Source organism: Crocodylus porosus, unplaced genomic scaffold (genome assembly GCF_001723895.1).
Source record: "Crocodylus porosus isolate Cpor-Errol unplaced genomic scaffold, CroPor_comp1, whole genome shotgun sequence".
NCBI lineage: Eukaryota > Metazoa > Chordata > Crocodylia > Crocodylidae > Crocodylus > Crocodylus porosus.
The window spans coordinates 12,215,191-12,235,250 of NW_017728922.1; the positions used below are offsets into that span (position 1 = coordinate 12,215,191).

The following is a 20,060-nucleotide window of genomic DNA, read 5'->3' on the forward strand; positions in this document are numbered from 1 at the left end:
AGGAAAAACATGGATTTTCCCTGTACCCGAGGAAAAGACAGATTTCTCATTTTAATGGAGAAACCCACAGATTTTGCAGTTTTTGCAAAGAACAGTTTGCGGGGCGGCAGGAGAGGGTGATCAGACAGGGGGTGCTATATGCAAGTACAGGCAACCAACCCCCTCTTAGTGCTCTTAATTGGTTCCTGAAAAACCAAGTATTAAGCCAAATGAGTATTAAGTGAAACCAAAAGTGTTTGATGATTCAAGATGGTCCCCGCAACTGTTTTTAATAACCCAAGATGGCGACCGCAGGCATTATAACAAAGCTTGCTAAGTGCTAAGTTTAATCAGGTATCGATTTAAAATGAGTGTTATAGCGAAATAGTGCTAAGCGAAACAGCTTTAAGCAGGGGTTGCCTTTTTATATATGCACATGGCCTCCAGGCAGCCTGGGGCCTGAGGCTGCAGGGCAGAGTGAGGCCATACGGGGATCTCCTTGCTGCTGCAAGCTCCTCACTGCCCTGGTGACACATCCCCTGTCCACATGGCAGCAGCATGGACAGCAGCCGGGGTTGTGTCCCTCACTGCCTCATGCTCAGGGGATGCCTTGCCAGGGCAGTGCAGAGCTTGCAACAGCAAGGAAATCCTTGCACAGCCTCACTCTGCCCTATGATGCTGGGTCACACTTGCTGGGCTGCGGAGGTCCTGGGGAAGGGCAGCAGGGTGGGAGCCGAAGATCACAGTGGGCAGCCTGCCCCACGCACAGATCTGGTGGGAGGCACAGGTCTCCCCTGCGCCCCGGAAATGCACACAGCTGCAGGGAGCTGCCCCCACCCCCCTTGCCCAGAGTGGGCAGGGAGAGCCAGGCTCCATTCCACTGCAGCAGCTACTGTCTCCTGCCATGTGGATCTGGGTCCCTGGCCCCATAGCCCTGGCAGCTGGGGCCCCCCTCTGGCAGGGCTGGTGGGGGCAGGGGGCACCAGCAGGGCTGGGTGGGCTGTGGAGAGGGAATGAGGAGCATGAGCAGGGTTGGGGGAGCAAGGGACCTTTAATTTTAATCACGGATTGTGGGGGTGGGGGTTATCAGAGATTTTGTAGGGTTTTTAAAATTTTTTTTGCCAGGGAAAACTAGGATCCCTGTTTGACTCTCAACAGATCAGTTAGGCTGAGATCCAGAAAGGCACCTTAGGCCACAGGTCAGCATTCATACAGCCCTTGGAGCCACTGAACCCAGACTACAGATGCGAGGCTTCAGCAGTAGGGGCTTCAGCTTCATCATGGTGGGAAGAAGCAGCAGCAGCAGCTTGATCCTGGTGGTTGTCCATGCACCTTTGACCTGAGCTGGATCATTCTGGCCCACAGCCTGAAATGTTTGCTGACTGTTGCCTTAAGCCCTTCCTGTTTAAGCCTTGCACCATGTGAAAAAAAAAACAAAAAACTGACCAGACCCAAAGAGTGATCCAGAGAAATGGAGTTAGGTGCCCAGGCAACCTATGCAGTCCATGAGAGAGTTATGGGCCTCCAGACGATGATCCACAAAACTCTTACCTTGATCAGGGAGCTGCCTAGAGCTGGCCGACAGGAAATAGTGAACAAAAGGATGCGTTTGAATTCCTCCACCTTGCAAAGCTTAGGCACTTGACTCAGGATACCTTATTAGGCATTTCTGTCCCCATGTGACAGAGCAGGGGTGGGTAGAATACGACCAGTGGACCAGCCAACTGACTGTGTCTGTCCTGTGGGTGGCTAGCCGCGAAGTCATGGGATCTGGCCTGTGGGGATCCAGTGGCTCCGGCTGCTGAGTCATGCCAGGCATATCCTGGCCCCATCTACAGCTTATACCAGTTCATGCGCTGGAAGCAGTGCTGGGTGGGCCCTAGCATCAGCTGTGGATGTGGCCAGCAGGCCAGAGAGAAGTCATGGTGTGCTGTAGCTGCAGAGACAGTTTGAGTGAGGAGGGGAAGGAGAGAGACAGGGAGATGCCCCACAAGAAGAAATCAAACTCATTATAAATGGCTCTCCAGCCAAAATAATTGCCCACCTCTGACCAGGTACCTCTTCAGTACTGCATTGTGGTGGTGATGGTACTGCCCTTGTTTTACATCAGGGGTGCTTAAATACCATCCCATGTGGACAGTGGAGCCATTGCATTTGGCCCATGGGGCTCTACATGGGGCAGGAAATTTGTTGATGTGGGAGTGGTGACCATTAACAGTCACCTTCACCCTGCCAAATTCCCAAGCCCCACACTGCCAGTCACAGCCAGGCCATGCCCTCTCCACCGCATTTGGATTGAGGCCACACCTCATTCCCCCTATGGGGCCAAACCATGCCTTGTTTCTCTCATGGAATTGGGGCACGCTCCCCCCCATACACATGCCCTTTTTCTCTGCATGGCCAAACAATGCCCCCTTTGCTCCATAGGTCTGTGCCCCACACCCTTCCCCTGTAGGTCCAGATTGCAGCAGACTGCTTCTCTTCTACCCCCTGCCTGGGCAGATGATGCCTACCATGCCCACCCTGGTGCCATATTGGAACCACTGGTGGGATACAGCCCACAGAGCAACGGGGTGCTATCCATCCAGTCCACATGGGGAAAAAGTTGAGCACCACTATTTTATATAATAGTCCAGTGGTTAACATGCATACCTGGGAAGAGGGAGGTCTGGGTTCTAGGTCCTTCTCAGCTTAAAGTTCAAACCTACATCAGCCCCCTCTCAGGCTATAAACATTAGATCTTAGAGTAACTTGAGTATGGACACCTTTCATCTGTCCAGTGTTGAGTGCTCAGCTGTGCCACAGGGCTGCATCATGGTGCTGGATGGAGAGCAAGTAAGAAGATGGCTGACTTCAAGCCTAGCTATTAAGTCACTCAGCCAGGAAAAAATGTCCTTGATTTTGGTATTTTCTCCCTGCAGTTTGCTAGAAAGTCTTTGGAGGAGAAAACAGAGATAATCCAGGGAGCAGGACTCGCACCAACCCCCAGCTGAATGCCCCCTTGTTCTGGTAGAGAATCAGACTCTATTTGCCTGCTCTTTCTCTGACTTCATGACTGAGTTTCTCCGATAGCTTCTCAGAAAGCTTTGCCATTTGTAATGAGGGGTGTCTTATAATAAAGTGTACAGACTCTCAGAAAAGCTTCCTCATATTAAAATAAATGCTGTTGTGACACATTTGGTGAAGCTTGCTTTTATGTGCAGCATGAATAGTGTCCCCATCATTCACTTCATGTTATGGGTACCTTAGTGTGGCTACTCTGCAAGTGGCATTGTGCAGCTTCACATTTATATTTGAATGTAGGGGTGCACCAATAGGGATTTTTGGGGCCGATACTGATATCTGATTTTTAAGGAGGCATATTGGCCAATACCAATCTGATTTCCAATACAGCGTGGAGAGCTGCCTTCGGCTGGTAGGTCCACTGTGGAAGGGGATGTGGGGAAGGAAGGGGCATGTGGTGGGGGGGCAGATCAACTTCCCACTTGTGGTGAGGGAGGGGCAGGGACAGCCACTGCCCAGCTGAGGTGGGGCACAGGACAGTCCCGTGGCTCATGGCAGGGGGCAGCTCCCACCGCTGTGTGCAGCCTGGGAGGGCACAGGGGCATGTGTCCCCATAGCTGGGCAGGGTGGGGCAGGGCAGGCATGCTGTAGTTGCAGGGTGGAGCTGCACCAGGCTCTTCTCACCAGGGGCTGGGCTCAGGGTGGGGGCTATGGAGGAGTCTGCAGCCACCCCAAACTTCACTGTAGCTCCCTCCTAGTGCCACCATGCACTCAGTGCAGGCCCGATTCAATCCCCACCTCCCCACCATGTGCTGGTAAGAGCTGGGCCTGCACCGGGTGCGCGAAGGTGCTGGGAGGGAGTCACAGCAAAATTTAGGGTGGCTGCAGCCCCCTCTGTAACCCTTGCCCCAAACCCAGCCCCCAGTGAGAAGAGCCCAGAGCAGCCCCAGCTCCAGCCTGCAGCTGCAGCTTGCACAGATCCAGGGCACATGCCACCCTAGTAGGGCAGCACCTGCCCCTGGTCTCCACACTGCCAGGATGTGCTCCTCGCTGCCTGTGTGCTGCGCATTTATCAGCCAAAATATCAGCCCCATTGGGCCAATTTCCAATACAGCCAATTCTCTTTATATCAGTAGTGATCCAATATTGGACCAGTATATTGGTGCATCTATATTTGAATGACTTAAGGAATTTAAATTAGATGATGAGCATTAAGGTGCTCATCTAGCTTCATCATGGAGCCTGTTCATGCTACACTGCACTGTGGATGGAATCCTACCACAGAGTTGGTACCTGTGGTCCACAGGAGCAACCTGCCTTGTGGCGTATCCGCAACTGGCATTGAGGCTTGCGTGTCCTATTACTGCTACTGTCTGAGAGAATGGATGGGAGACTGGAAGTGTCCTCTTTGACTCCAGTATTGGCCCCTTGGGGTTACTTCTTGCTGAACTTAAAACAGTTTTATGGGAAGTTGGGTAAGATTTACAGCAGCCCCAGGATCCAGTGAAAGGGTGAGCTTTAATACTTACTACCTTTGCTAACTTCCTTGTCCCCCCACCTGCAAGTTGAAATATACCCACTGATAGTCTGTCTTGCTTCTTTTAAATACCAGTTCTGCAAAGACATTTTGGAAATCAAGGTAGGTTCACTGGCTCATGCATGCACCACAATCAGTAACAAGGATTTTGTGGGTTTGACTGAGCTGATGTGGCAGTTTGATTTCCAGTTCTTTTTCCCTTATGTGGGATGGCTACAGGATTTAACTTTTTTGGCGGCAGATTTAAATCAGAAGCAGGGAGCAGATCTGTTGCCTAGCAGCCTAATTATATACTCTACCTTTCTGTGCATCTTCCTTCTCAGGAAGTATATAGAGACATACTGCTGGAACCTGAGCATTTGGAAGAATGTATTTGCTCAATGCCAGAGATAAGAATTGTATATTTTTTGGGAAAGCATCTCATTATTTTTTCCCTATTCCCTAATTATGTTATCTCTAGATTCAATTACCTGTCTACATCTGCTAAAAATTGACTTTTCCCCAAGTGGTGATTGGGGCTATGAACCAAATATGGGGAAATAATTCTTATATATTTTGAGTGACAATGGCTTGTGTGCATGTGTGTTGTATGTTTACCTGATTTTGTTGCCTAATTTAAAGGCTCTATTTTGCCTTGATTTCTGATACACTAAGCGTGTAGGAGAAAAGGAAAACTTAACTGAACTCACTACAGGCAGAGACAAGCCGTCTGAAAAAGTAATTGCAGCACCAAGGGAAAAGAGAGCGCACCAGCAGCCATGGTTCCGGAGCAGCTGCTCAGTGCAGCTAAAGCAGCTGCGGAGACTCTGTGGAGACATGTCCCAGATGCCAGAAGGGTGGGGAGAGCCGAGTCCCAAAGCAAGGGGTTTGGGATGGGAGGCTCCAAGCCTCAGAGTGCCAGCTATGGGCTGGCGGGAGAGCTCTGGTGAGCCGTTGAACACCGGCTCTGGCAGCGCAAGTGGCGGGAAAGCCCCACGGAAGATGAGCCGGCCATGGGAGAAGCGGCCATGCACCGAACGCAGACATGGTTAGTTTCCTTTCAGTTTTTGTTATTATTTCTTGAGTTATCTGAAGAAGGCCAGAGTGGGTTGGCCCAACAGTCAACCAGACAGGCTGTGCCCTGACCACAATACTGAAACAAACAAAAAAAAGAGAAGTCAGCTACAAGCCAGAAGAAAATTTGGAGACGAGGGCGGGACACTCAATATGGATGCAGCATTCAGGAAGTGCCTTGATTCAACATGGCTGATCCAACTAGAGAGCATCTAGTCCAGAGCAGATGGACATCCAGCTCAAGGCAGCTAAAGCTGAGAACAGGGTTCCTTCTTTTGCATCAAACCTGAGACAGCGGGCCCCACCAAAGAAGGGGGAGGTGCCTTGTGTGTGTTTTTCCAAGGGGGCAAGACTTACCTGGGCTTAAGGGAAATCCCATGATTCCTTTGTTTCATTTTATGATTTGTTCCTTTGAGATGCTCAGAAGCCTATATAACGATAAAACAAAAGGACAGGACCACCCATCAAGATCCAAGGGCATAATAGGTGGCATAACATTAGGGTGGCACTAGGATGGGGTTGAAGTCCCAGAAGAGGGAAGGGAGGTTGAAGTCCCAGAAGAGGTCCCCTATCTGGACCCTCTACTGTGGTGAAGTTAGACCCCTTCCAATCCGAAACATCAGCAAACATTAAGACGTGGCAGACGAGAGCCAAGTAATTCTGCAATGAGTTGAAGGCAAGTAAAAGCGTTAACGACCATCTGGTCCGGGAGGGCACCAGACCACTGAGTTACTCAGCCTCTGCTGGTGCCTCTCTGACACTAAGACATTTAGTATTTTACATACACTTTGTCAAAAGTGTTGGATGCACCAAAAAAGGGAACTTCCTCAAACTAACTTCATGTTTACACATCTTATGAACAAATCCAATCTTTACCTGCTTTAATTTCTGATGATATAAAATGTTGACTGACAAGTCATATATCTGTAACAAGCTGATTGTAATTGTAAACTGTGGACCAACTTTTAAGGGGCACAAACCTTGATATTTCAGCTCTCCAAATGAAAGTCTTCACCAACGTTTTTGAGTGAATGCTATCACTCTGCTACACTAATAACAGGCTATGGGCAGGTACACTGTAGTGCAAAGGGAAACTTGCTTAAAGGGACATTCAGTAGTTCTAGGAGGTTATATTTATTCTTACTAATGTTTATTTGTGCTAAGTTTATATTCTTTTCCATCAAGTAAACTAAAATGTTAATTACATTTAATTATAATGAACTCTGTTTTTGGCTTAGATGTTTGACTAGATTTTTTAAAACCAAATCTAGAAGATGATTCCCACTAACTAAGGTTTAAAGCCTTGTGTTTGAACCATACTATATGTTACTTAGGACTTAATTCTCCTTTGTAAGAGTATGCACCACAGAACTGTATCCAATGCTTCAAAACATTAAATACCTACAAGTGTGAGAGTCAGACTTCACCGTTTGGGCTGCCTTTGACCATTAGCCCTTCACCAATATCCACACTTACGTGCTGCCCTTCTGCTCTTGCCCTCCACATCTTGTTGTTATTCATTGACCAGAAGGCTCCTGATAGTTCTGGGGCTATACCTGTGTGACCATAGGTTGCCTTCTCAGGGCTCCTGCCTCGAACGGACTCCTGCCTTTACCCCGTCCACTCACCAACCAGATGTTCCCAGGCATAAACGAAAAATGGAAACTCCTGAAATCAAATTAAGTCTTCGAATACCTGACAGATGGTCAGGCTTGCCCAAAGATCCCAGGACAGTACTTTCGCAAGGTCAGTCCGAATTTCACACAGTTCAATAGAATCAGTGGTAAACAATAACAAAGAACATAAAGTACTTGGAACATCAGTGTTCCTGAACTCACAGTTAGATGTTCTTGAATGTCAGAACCTCAGTCGGTGTACTGTGGTTCTCTCATCTGTCCCAGGCCTTTTACTTCTGTGGCTCACTGTTCTGGGATCCTGCTCCTAGGCCTCTGATGCTGGACACTCCTCCGATTGTCTCGGCCTCCTGCAGTCTCCTCCAGCTCTCTGTGTAGTCTGCTCTCTCCAGCAAACCAGCTCTTGCTGTCAGGCCAGCTTTTCCCACTCTGCCAACTCTCACTGTGCTGTCAGCTCTCCCTGGCATGCCAGCTCTCCTTGGTAACCAGTGCAGGGCTTCCGGTTATATTGCAAGCTGCCGGATGTCCACCCACGCACACCCGCTACACGCTACTAAAGCGTGGCTGACGCTGTTGGGCATGATTGCTGCTCCCCTGCCATCACATCTCCTTCCAAGAGGTAGGAGGTACCACTGGCCCTTACTGGACCAGGCATTTTTCCGTTGTGGCCCAAGGCTCGTTCTCTGGTCTCTCCTCGTCCCGCGCTCTTCAGGACATTGGGAGGCAAGCTCCCACAAGCACCAATGAGAGTTCTGCATTCATTCTTTGGTAGAGCTTAAAGGAAAGGTGCTACACACGTTGGCGCACTTCCTAGGTCCAATAAATTCCAATTCTGGTCTTGCAGACTGAACCCCAAGGTCACATACACTTTTACATATAAGTGATTGGAAACTGATCTAGACCCGTAACAGAACAGAAGTTCAGCACACATAGATTGGTTTAAAAATGGTGGACACCAGTCCAATATTTGCCTCCCCCACCATAGGGCACATGTGTGTTTGTGTTTGCTACCTATATAAATTATGCTGCTTACAGAAAACTTTATAACTTGGATCGATTCTGCCTCAGGTTTTTTGAATATCTATACCTAGCCCAAGTCAGAAGTGTGGCTTAGCTCAGGTTCAGTTGTTACCTAAGTGGTCAGGAGCACCCTTTTCAAGCAGTTTTGTTTGGCTTTCACTTCAATGTACTTTTAGGGCATGGACAAATGTACACTTGGAGCAGTTTCAAAAGGCGAGAGGAGCTGCTGCTTCTCCAAGCCCCACAGCAGGTGTCTGGGTAAATCCTGCTTCATCCAGGGTTAAAGTTGGGGCAGTTTAGCTCACTACAGGCTCATGCACAAATAACAATTAAAGCGTAACAGCTGACATTGTTAAGCAGCAGCTTGCTCATTGTTTTTGAAACTACTCCAAGTGTAAGAGTGGTCAGATATTAAGGCCCAATCCAGCTGTCGCAGAAAGAATAGCACCAGCTTCCACAAAGTGTTTTTTAAAACCTTTAGAACAGGGGTGTCCCACCTTTCAACCTTTTTGAAGGTGGGGCCAGATCATGAACTTTTTATCACCCAGTAGGCCAGCAAGCCATATTCAAAGACCTCATAGGAAGTGGTATCACATCAGGAAGTGATGTCATGTGACCTTTGACACCAATGAAGTTGCAGGAAGTGACAGTGAAATGGGTCTAACCAGTTCAAAACTCTCCCTCTATAGCATCTACCTCTGCCACTGTTCGGGACAGGATACTGAGCTAGATGGACCATGGGGCTGACCAAGCATGGCACTTTTTATGCTCTTATGTTCAGAAGCTCTTATGTTCTTTGGCTGAGTTTCCAAACTATGACTGAAATTTGCAAAAAGGGGTAGATAGGCATGTTACAAAGTTGTCACAAAAGATTTGGAGCCTTCTAAATCCCATTCATTTTAATGGAAGTTGGCTTTTTGACTCAGCTTTGAAAATCTCAGCCCAAGGTGCCAACCAAATAAGTCAAAATATGTTTTGCATTTCTATGCAGTGCATCTATGCAGGGCTCGCCGAGCATTTTACAGACATTAAATGAACCTCAGGATGAGCCCAGCCAGAGCAGCAGGGGCTCAGCTGCACTTTCCCCCTACCTGCATTAGTCAGTCCCGAGCGGCACACGGCTCTGCCACCGCTTCTGCTGGTTGGTGCCGACCCAGGCAGGTCTGTCCCATCCGGAGCAGCACGCAGCTGAAGCTGGCTTCCCGTGTGCTACTGGAGATTGGAGGAGCTCGGCCGGGTCGGCATCGGCCAGCGGAGCCATGTGCCACATGGGACTAACCAGTGCAAGCAGGGGGAAAATGCAGCTCAACCCCTGCCGCTCTGGCCGGGCTCGTCCCATCCGGAGTGGCACACGGCTCCACTGCCGCTTCTGCTGGCCGGTGCAGACCCGGCCAGGCTCCTCCTGTCCCCAGTAGCACATGGGAAGCCGGCTTTAGAAGCTCCTTCTTTCTTCTTTTATTTTCTCCCCAAAGAGGAACCAGGAGTGCTTAAATCAGAGGCAGGCAAAATACAGCCAGGCACTTTCATCCAGGCCAGACCTACCAACAAATTGTACCCTGCCCCAGCCCTTCCGCCCATGAAGGTGGAAGTGAGGTTCCCATGTCTACACACCCTGCTAACATACCTTATTATGCCTCACTTCTGTGCTCATGGGCAGAAGGATCTGACCCAGCTAGCAGTAGCTTCCCGGCAGGGCAGCTGCTACCACAGCCACCGGGGGATCTGTTTGGCTTCCCTGGGGCTGGTGCCAGCAGCAGCACAGAAAGTGCGGAGCTTGTTGTGACACAGTGTGGGGTCCCCCCAGGCAGCCAGCACTGACTCAGTGGTGCTGTGGCGGCCGTGGCTCATAGTGGCAAGTGGGCGGCACGCGGGATGGCTACTGAGCATGCTGCATTGTGCCCCATCCTGTGGGCCCAGCTCCCAGTGTCCATGATCCCAGGACAGTGCAGCTGCAGCACCAACAGGAAGCCAGGCAGTGAGGGGGAAGTGAGGATGTAGGTGACACCTGGGGAGGGTGGAGGAGTCTGCACACTGTGCAGCCCAGCCCAGCCCTGGCTACAGCAGAGCAGAATGGTGCCAGATGCAGCCCATCATCCTCGGGCTGCTGGTGGGCTGGATATAGCCCACAGGCCATATATTGCCTACCCCTGGATTAAACCATTCAGTCTCTGTAGACCTTCCACAAACATGGGGCCTGTTCCTCCAAATATTTATCATCAAAGCACAGTGATCATTACCGTGAATAGTCTTGTGTGCTTGACCCTTAGATGTTATTGTGCTGGAGCTGTGCAGCAAAATCCTTGGGAAAGCTCAGTAACTTTCTCTACTGTCAGTCATCCCCCTCTGCCAATTTTGTCCAAAATTCTGATTTTATGGAAATCTTTAATCCGGTTTTTCAGGTTTTTAAAGAGTCTGCTATTGGTAGCTGTTCAGGGTTGTATTTTAGCTTGTCATTGCTTTAGCATAGCTCTGGTTCTCAGGCAAATATGTGAGAAACCTGAATAATGTCCACAGAATTTTAGAAAGTACTGAATTAAATGTTTGATTCTGCACAGCTTTAAGAAATGCAGGACGGTGTAGATGCTGTTTAAAATCATCTATATTTCTCTAATTTTACCCCCACACAGCTAAGTTTTCAGGACAGAACATTTTATGCTGGTAGGGGAAGCAGACAAAACACATTCTGACAACCTCTTCCTTCCCCCAAGCCTAATGGGAACTGGCTACTGAGTAGTCATATTAGTGGTAGCTCTGTCACCATTTCTCCCTTTAAAGAGCTAGAACAATCCAAACAAAGGCATCCTCCTATAAACAGCCTTGATTGGCATGGTGAACAAAAAACTGCTAGTTGGCACATTTGTAGCATCCAGCTCCATGTGTAAAGCACTGGTGTGATGTGGCCGTTCTATCTGCTGCCAGCTATGGTGGGTAGTCCAAGGTTCACCTTGGCAAGCTGCATCTGTAAATCAAGATTCATGACAGAAGTATGTGTGTGGTAGGACTACCATATTTAAGGACTTGAGAAAAACTCTTCAGGTCAGATATGTCCAGTGTTGTCTTTTTTGAATCTTCTCATTTACTGCTATATAAACCCCACTGGCTTCGCTTATCAGGTTATTAAACATGAATGATGATGTTTTATTACCATCTGGTCATGTAAGGGTGACTCTTTGGTCATCTAAGTGGTCATTAGGTCTAATGGCCTAGACAACCAAATGGAAATAGAATCTGGACCAACAAATGGTTGTAAAACATTACCGTAAGACTTGGCTCTTCCTTTACCACTTCCTCTCTTATCTGAATAGCATGTTAGCCATTGAATTGTCCAGGTTTAGTTTGGTATTGTTGCAACATCAAAATCTTATCTTGTTGTTGCTTCTAATTGTTAACACATACCTGCTCTGTGTTGTTGCAGACTCTGGGACTGAGATTTGAAAGATAATTTACACAAAAGATGTACGTGCTCTGGGAAGAGTTCAGAAAATTAATGTGCTGGTTTACTAAACAGCTTAGCAAAATCCATTTTTTTTAAATTGAGTGCTAAAAGAAAGGTTTTCCCCAGTCTTATAGGCTGCCTACCAGAGTGATTTACAGCACACACGCTGTATAAACAAGACCTGCATCAGCATGAAGGAATCAAAGATTTTGGAGAGGACAGTCCAGTTGATAATCCAGTAATGCCTCACCCTGTGAAACACCTATTGGCTGGAGGCTAGTGTTGATGGCTTTAGCATAATAGCATTGTTATTGTCCGCCATAAATAAATTACGTGTATTTAACAAGTTAATGTCAGACTGGCTGAGAGTCACTGGTAGGTGTGTACTTAGTGACATCAGCTGGCAAGGAGCCCTGGTAACAGAGCTGGGGGGGAAGAAGAGGCAGGGAGCTGGGAGGGTGTGTGCCTGTATCTGGGTATTCTGGCAAGGTAAAGAGCTGGTCTGTTTGGCAGGACTTCCCATCTGGGATCCATCTGTGTTTCCCTGGAATCGGACAGGCAGCTCTAGTCAGTGAGAAATCGCAGATGTGAGGGAGCTGACACATGTCCAGCTAATGAAAGGAGAAGGGAGGCTGGTCGCAGGCTGTGCTGGAAGATTAAGAACAGAAAAAAAGAAAACATTTCATTTATATTTCAAAGAAAATAGGTGTATTTGACAGCAGCTGGATTGTTGTAACCTCAGTGTTTAGGGTAAGCAATATTTTTTAAATTTGATTGTTTTAAAAACATGCATTTTTGTCTATTGTTTTAAGCTACTTTTCTGTGTATTGGATTTGCAAGATGAATAATTTTTCTGAGGTTGTGGGGATCAATTTAACCTCAAATACGGGTAGTGAGAGGGGGTGTATGTGGGGGGGGGGGGTACCATTCACATATGCAGTACTTTGCAACATCACCCTCTCTTGAGCAACCTCAGTTTGACTGCAGTGGTTCTGCTGTGTCAAAACTTCAATAGCTGAGTAGACTTCATGCATGGATTATACAGCTGAAAAAATACTAAACTATTTCTGAAAGCACTGCAGTAGAGCTTTTGCTCTCCTCTATGCTCCTATGGAAAGGTTTGGTTTTCCTGGATAGAAGGCTAGGACTCAGCATTTTCTGGATAAATGGGAACTGAGAAAGCAGGAGAGATTGTTAATGCAATATGGGTTTTTTGTTATATCACGTCTTATTCTCTTGTATGCACAATTATGTTTAAAATATAATGTGCTTTCTTGTAATAGGAGGCCATTTGTAGGGATTAGCCTCATAAACTCTCTAAGGTTCTCAGTTTTAATGCTTGGTTATACATTTCACATTGCTTCTCTGCATTGTGTCTGAGAGTGCTGCCTTTTTGTCTTTACACTCTTAACACAGCTACTGATGATACTTGCATTTAAATCTCTCAAATCAGTTTTGCAGTAGAGTAATATGCATAGTCCTGTGTTAAGATTTTCATTGCATGACTAGTCTGCTGTACCTTGGATTCCATTTTATTGTACTGTAATTCCTAATTATTTTACTTGCCTCTTAAACGTGCTTTTTATTTTCTTTTTTAGAAAATGTTTGGCAGTTTTGAACTGTTTCTGTTCTATCTAGAGAGGCCATTGTAAAATCATACCCACAAGCACCCAACCAGCTCTTAGATCTGGGGCTGAATGGGTGTGTATGCCACTAAAAATGATTATCTCTCTCTCTTTTTCTCTCTCTCTCTCTCTCTTTTTCAGCACTAAACTCCTGAGCAGCTGCACATGCAATCCATTTTGTTCCCCCTGTATACACCAGTGAAATGCTGCCCAGAAGTGGCAGATATGCCAAAATCTACCCTCAAAGTTTGGAAAGCTCAAGGCAGGGGAGATCTTGCTGCAGAATCATAGCTGGTTGATAGTTGTTGGGCTGGCTACTAAATCCCTATGCCAGTGCAAGATTATTCCTTATTGTGTACTTACTAGTACTTTGTCCAGGCTAGTTCTAAATGTGCTAAGTGACAGGGCTTCCCTTGGGAGACTGTTCTAGAGCCTGAAAGATCTCACTGGCAGGAGAGAGAGGTCACTCTTGCTGTTCAGACTAAAAGTCCCCATTCCCAGTCCCACTCCATTATTCCTAGTTGTATGTTATTTTACCCTTGGAGTTTACAGACATTTGATAGCTGCTGTGCTGTTTCCTGCATCCCAGTGCTAGGTTGAAAAGCATATAGAAAATGACTGCACTCACAACCATACCTAAGCCTTTCTGTTTGCCCCTGCATTGCTAGCACCGCCCTTGTTAGGGGATAGCTGTGTGACAGCATACAGGGCAATCCTGTGCCAGTTGCAATCCAAGTTTATAACAGGATGAAGGAAGCCATCTAAGGGGATGCAATACTTAACAGTGACCTTTTGTGTCTCATTTTATTTGTACCAGGGTGAACATGTATAACTTTATCAAATTCTGTAAGTTGTTGACATCTTATAATGGCTGATCTCAGTGCTATTCAGTGAGGCTAGCTAAATATATCTGGTTCTTGATCCTGCAGTCACTATGCAAACAAAATTGTGATTAAGGTAATGGAAATTCTGTCTACATTAGGACTACATAATTCGAGTATTAAGCTACATAGTTGCCAATTTCATCATCAAGTTCTTCAGAAAACTAATGGATCCCAAGGACGTTTTGGGTTATTCAGGCAATGTCTGGGGGAGAGTCTGTAGATCACAGGGATACAATCCAACAATGGGGTTTGTTTGTTTGTTTTAATGCCTGTACATTGTCCAGAATTATAAGCATAGTTATAGGAAGATTGGACAGTTCATCTGGGCTAAGGGAAAATCTTTCCAAATGGTCTATTAGGTAGAATCATACACAGGTAGATGCTCCTTTGGGACGTTTCTTAAGGATCTCATTCTGTCTTCTTTACACATACTGCATAGTAGCTAGTTCAGGGAGTAGTTTGTCGATGTCAGTAGAGTCACTTGCAATATAAAGTGCTATTCCAATTTATTGTGGCAGAATCATGTGTTTGTTTCTATTTAAATTGAGAAAAAGTTGCTCTTCCCCTGTGTATAACCATAATGAGACTTTGCCAGAATTGGGGGGGGGGTTCTGGACATCTGTATACCAGAGCAGTGGCAAGTTGGAGGGGATTTAGAAAATGATGTAGAATTAAGCAACCTGAGTGCTGAATTGAGAGGAAAAGGTAATGAGAAGTAAGCACAAGTTGTTTGAGTAAATGATGTTTGAAAGAAATGTGATAACCAATACAGAGGATCTGAAAAAGATAACTCTAAAGGTGGGAGCAAAGTTACTACAAATAAGGGGTGCAACAGAGCAGAGAAAAGCTTGAGCTAACTGTGGGTATGGATTTCATATCTGAAGCAGTGTTCATATGGAGAGGAGGGAAGGCATAGCCAATTTGAAACTGCACCAGATAAGACATTTGTAAGTGTAGTTCTACTCTGAATACTGAATTTGGCTAAGGGGAACCTCTTATTGCACAGGCCTGCATGCTGTATTTGTGAGCCATGTCTGCTGATTTCTTCAGAGCCTTCGTTATAATGAAAGACTCATTCATTTCAGTAGGCTCTGGATTGGGCTCCAACTTCTTCTGTTTGATTCTCCTAGCTGTACAGTCAACATCACCAGGAGAGTTTCCTTGGATTTCTTCTAGTGTCTCATCAGGAGAATTGTTTACTAAGTCCGACTTGGTATACTAAGTCCGACTGTGTGTACCCACTGGCAGGCAGAGTGGTTGTTCCTGTGCCATTCAGAGCTTAATCTAGCCTACTGAACTTTTGTTACAGGTGGTAATGCACAAGAAGAATAGAACAGTGCTTGACTGCTGATATTCAGCCTAAGTCTTCAAGATAGGCAGTTCTAAAAATAATCCAGAAATCATGGCAACTGGAAATATGGAAACTCACAATGTTGCATTTAATCACCTTTAGTAGATAGTACTGTGATTTCTAATCCTGCACTGCTTAGGCATGAACTGAATAACCTGTTGACTTTTTCATCTCTAGTTTCTGTGATTTGGCCAAAAAATATTTATTTTATTGGTAGGCAGACATAACCCCCATAATATTATTAAACGGGCAAATAAAGTGCAACAGGCTCTCTGGGGGAATAAGTGGAGGGGAGTATTTGTTACCAAGTTTAAAGGCTGCATTAGAACATAATTTTAAATTTGACCTGTAGAGAGAATTGTGTTGTCTCCTGTGGTCTTTTACCATGTAAAAAAAAAAGTAAAGATTTTTCTTCACTTAACTCTGGTTAGATCATAAACCAACCTTAAACGAAACTAACTCTGCATTAATATGTATATAGTCTATTGTTTTGCAAAGGTCAAATATAAAATTATTTCCAACAAAATTGCTGGATTTTTGGTTGTAGCTATGCCTCCTTGGAGACTTCTTGAAATCTCAGACCAGCAAAGACTCCCTATGCCTAAAGAAGGGTGACTGCACCCAAAAGCTTGCTAAGAACTTTTTTCCAACTACTCAGTTGGTCTAATAAAAGATATTGCATCTACTCAGTGAATCTTGCCTTCCAACAAAATTGGTGTGCTGATCCTTGGTGGTAGTACAGCTTTATCTTATACAGAGAAGGGTAAAATTTTCATTTCAAGTGTCTTTTGCTATGTTTTTCCAAAAGCTCTGGGGATGATTCCTGACCTGAATAAGAAACCATCTTCATTTCTTTTCGCAAGTAATAGCAGGAACCTGGGAAGCAATGATCTTGTATATAAAGTGTGGAATTAGGAAGTTTGGGGTCAATTCCTGGTGGTGTAAGAGATGTTTTATAAGACCTTGGTTATAAGATCTTTATTCCATCAATTTCACCATGGATAAGTTGGGTATCTTCTTCCTAGTGTTAAGACACTTAATTCATGGTATTTTTATAGAACTCTCCAGAGATTTCCAAGGACTTTATGAAGTAATTACCTCCTTTGCTTCATTTTGGGCAGTGATATTTATGAAAACACCCTGAGTTTTAAAAACAGCGCATATTGGATTTTAACATTCCCTGCCAAAATCCAGACTGCCTCCTTTCATGTAAGTGACAATCATCCTTTTGCAATTCACAGCCAATTTGGGGACATGATTTTGGACAGAAGACCTTTACAAAGTGCTAGAGTTATTAAGAGCCTACTATTTCTCTTCAGTTAGTGTGGAGGCTGAAAAGCCAAAAATCTGTCAGTTTTCTTGCAAATGATATCCCAGTCTGACCACGGAACTTAAATAATCATCTATGCCAAGAATAGCTCCTGTTTCAGGGCAAATGTATTGATAGCTGTCTGTCATTTCCCTAAATTTAAGTGTGGACAAGAAGGGAGTGTGCAGAGCATGCTGCAGCTTTGAAAAAACTCAAACCTGTTGCTGTGCTGCAAGTTGCAAATGTTTAAAGACCTTGTACTACTAGGCAGTGGGATGAGGGACTGTGAGGGTAACAGATGTGCTCCGCGCTGTTGACGTGTGCCGGCTCTGTTTCTCTGCTCCTAACACCAGGTGCAGCTATTGTTCTGGCTGGTCTCTATTCATCCAGCCTCGTCTGTTACTCTGCTCTTTCTAGCTCATTGTTTTTGAAGGAAATTAGCATTAAAAACCTATCCAAAACCCCCATGTCTCTCAACTGCAGGTGACTGTTATTGGCCCCAGCTGCCACCCTTGTGCTTGATTACTTCCATATGGGGTTGTAGTGAGACGTAGTATCCATTTATTGATTTTTTTCCCCCCCCCCTCCCCCCCACAACACACGGGCTTTATTGCTTACAAAGAACAATACCCTGAAATCTATTAGACCCCCAATAGGCTTCACATCCCAGTCAGTATTACAACTGTGATGAACATTTTACAAGCAGAGCTAATTACACCCTGCCCCCCCATTCTCTTCCTTCCTCAGCCTTTAAATGTAAAGCAGCCAAGGGATGATTGGTAGTAAATTAAATCTTTGAAATAACCAGAGATGAGACTTGTAGCTAGCAGGCAAATTCTCCTGGTCTTTGGATGATCTTTACTGTAAATTATTAAGCCAACATCTCTCATATTACTGTATCACACCTATGAACCAGATGAGCAGACTGCAACTTAGTGGGCCACAAGAGAAAAAATGTTGCTGTTTCTTACAGGTTGGTTGTTAATTTCATAAGTTTCACAAATTAGAGGGAGAAGCAAAAGAGACACTTTTTGAAAAATACATAAGTGGAGAGCAAAGCTCTCTCTTTTCAATAAAACTTAATTTTAAGACTGAGGAGATGTAGAATTGTTTTCATCTAAACAATTCAGTGTGTGATTTTTACCACAAAAGGACATAATAGATTCCCCATTTTTATATCTGTAACCCTTGGTTAAATATGCTAATTATATATTTCTTCAGTGTTTGATTTTTGTGTTGGGGTGTTTTGTTATTAAGCAGCCAGCCCTTTTCAGCTAGGATTGGGAATTCAAGATGTATCATTCTCTTTGGCTTGTAGACCCTGCTGGGTGGTGTGGAAAGGGGGAGGGGAACTCCTTGCCCTGTTATACTTGGGCAGCGTGGTAGCACAGTTAACTAACATTTTGTGATGATGCATGAACCAGAGTGAAATTAAATGCTGGCTCTCTCATAGAGCTGTATTGGCTTTGGAGACTTAACAGTAGCCAGAATGGATGACAATTTATGTGGTCACTAAAATCAGCCAAGGTAACAGTGAGGGAGCAAATGTATTAAATAAAGGGGTTCAGTTTATTTTATATTAATAGGTTTTCATAATCAAATTAAACTAGAACAGAATTAAAAGGCATTTAAGAACTTAGTGCAGTATTAGTACAGATGACTGTTCTATAGTTCCATCTATATAATTTTACATGTGATAAAAGTAAATTACAGGTTTATGGGTTGCTGCTTCCACAGGAAAATGTATGCAAGGTTTCCAGTATGGCACAATACTTACAGTAACTGTGTAGAACCTAAGTCTGCTCAAACTGTAGCATTATACTTTTCCACGCTCTACTTTTGGCCAATCAATTAAGCTGAAGTGCAGTATTCCTCAAATCGCTTACATAGCAGAGCTATCCAGCATAAACTCTTACACCTTGGGTGGCAGGCTGCTGTGGGGAAAATTGACACCACTTATAAAATGGCTTAAGCACAGATGCACTTTCTGTGTGATGCTCATTGAAGACAGAAGCTGTTTAGGTTTTTGTGAAACCCAGCCTTTATCAGTTGTAAGGCCAATTTTCCAAAGCAGTTGTCTAAACCTCACATACAAATCTTGCTTTTCTAGACACATAGGAGCACTTAGCTATTACTTATCTATGTTGTGTGCCTAAACATACATTATGTAATTTAGGTGACTGCTCAGAAGAGCTGAGCAGTTTGCATTAAGAACATGCCCTATGCTACTACATTAACATAAAAGCGTGGGCTACTGGTTAACTACTGACTGGTGTTGAAGCTTTTGTGCTTTAGTTCTAACTGTCCTGCTGACTTGTTTATGATCTTGGGAAAAATTTGCCAGTTCCTCAGTCTACCTGTTCCTTCTTTTGGCAGCTGACAGACCCTCAACATCAGGGTGGATTTGATTTAAATCAAATCAATTTAAATCACTGGTGAGGAAGCCTCTATTTAATCATTGTGTTCTACTAGAAGTGCATTCTTGTTGTTTGATATCCTTTATTCATTTCACTTCTTGAAACTTTGCACTTTTAGAGAAAGTAAGGGCTTGACTGTGTGTATATAAATTTTCAGAGAGACAGTAGGGCTGATGGGTGAGTAATCATCAGGACTGTTCTCTCTCATCTCCATATACTGCTGTGAATACGGATGTTACCTCTGGAAACACCAGTTTCTCCCTATGCCTGAAGAAGGGTGTTTCTGACGGAAAGCTTGCAAAGAACAATTTTTCCAACTATTTAGTTGGTCTAATAATAGATACTGCATCCACCCAAAGAACCTTGTTTGCCTGTGATCTCTGGAGACACAAAACCACAGTTTCAGAACTGGAACTAAGTACCACAGAGATGCTTAATGGGATCTTCTAGACTGAGCACTGAGTCCCATTAGGTAGAGTGGTTTTCTTTAATCTTTACTAATCTGTAGAGGAGCCTCTGGGAACCCCATAAGATTGAACCCCTAATATAGTCCATTGCCTGTTGTGACTAATTTATAAGACTTCAAGAAAAGGTTACGTGGATATATTGTCTCAAATAGTATATAATTAAAAGTTTTATAAACCCCGTTCCTAGATGATATTTTTGAGCTTTAACATATCTTAAATTAAAACTATCTTTATATGTTTTTAAAAAGCATCTTAAAAAATTTAAAAATACAATTTGAAAATCAGATTTAAATTTTAAAAATCCAAATTTTATTATTATTATTTTTTAAATAGTTAATTTAACCC

General features: G+C 44.7%; 1 protein-coding gene across 3 annotated transcripts in view; it reads left to right on the forward strand.

Annotated features, from left to right (window-relative positions):
• The window catches only part of CBFA2T2 (CBFA2/RUNX1 translocation partner 2), a 118,521-nt gene that overhangs the window by 42,334 nt on the left and 56,127 nt on the right, over positions 1-20,060 (forward strand). Inside the window, exon 1 of one of the 3 annotated variants that reach the window (XM_019539712.1) lies at positions 12,158-12,412. The exons of the other annotated variants lie outside the window; for them this stretch is intronic. The gene's annotated coding sequence lies outside the window, so the exon portion shown is untranslated. Of the gene's footprint in view, positions 1-12,157; positions 12,413-20,060 lie in introns of those variants that run through there. 3 annotated transcript variants of the gene reach the window in all.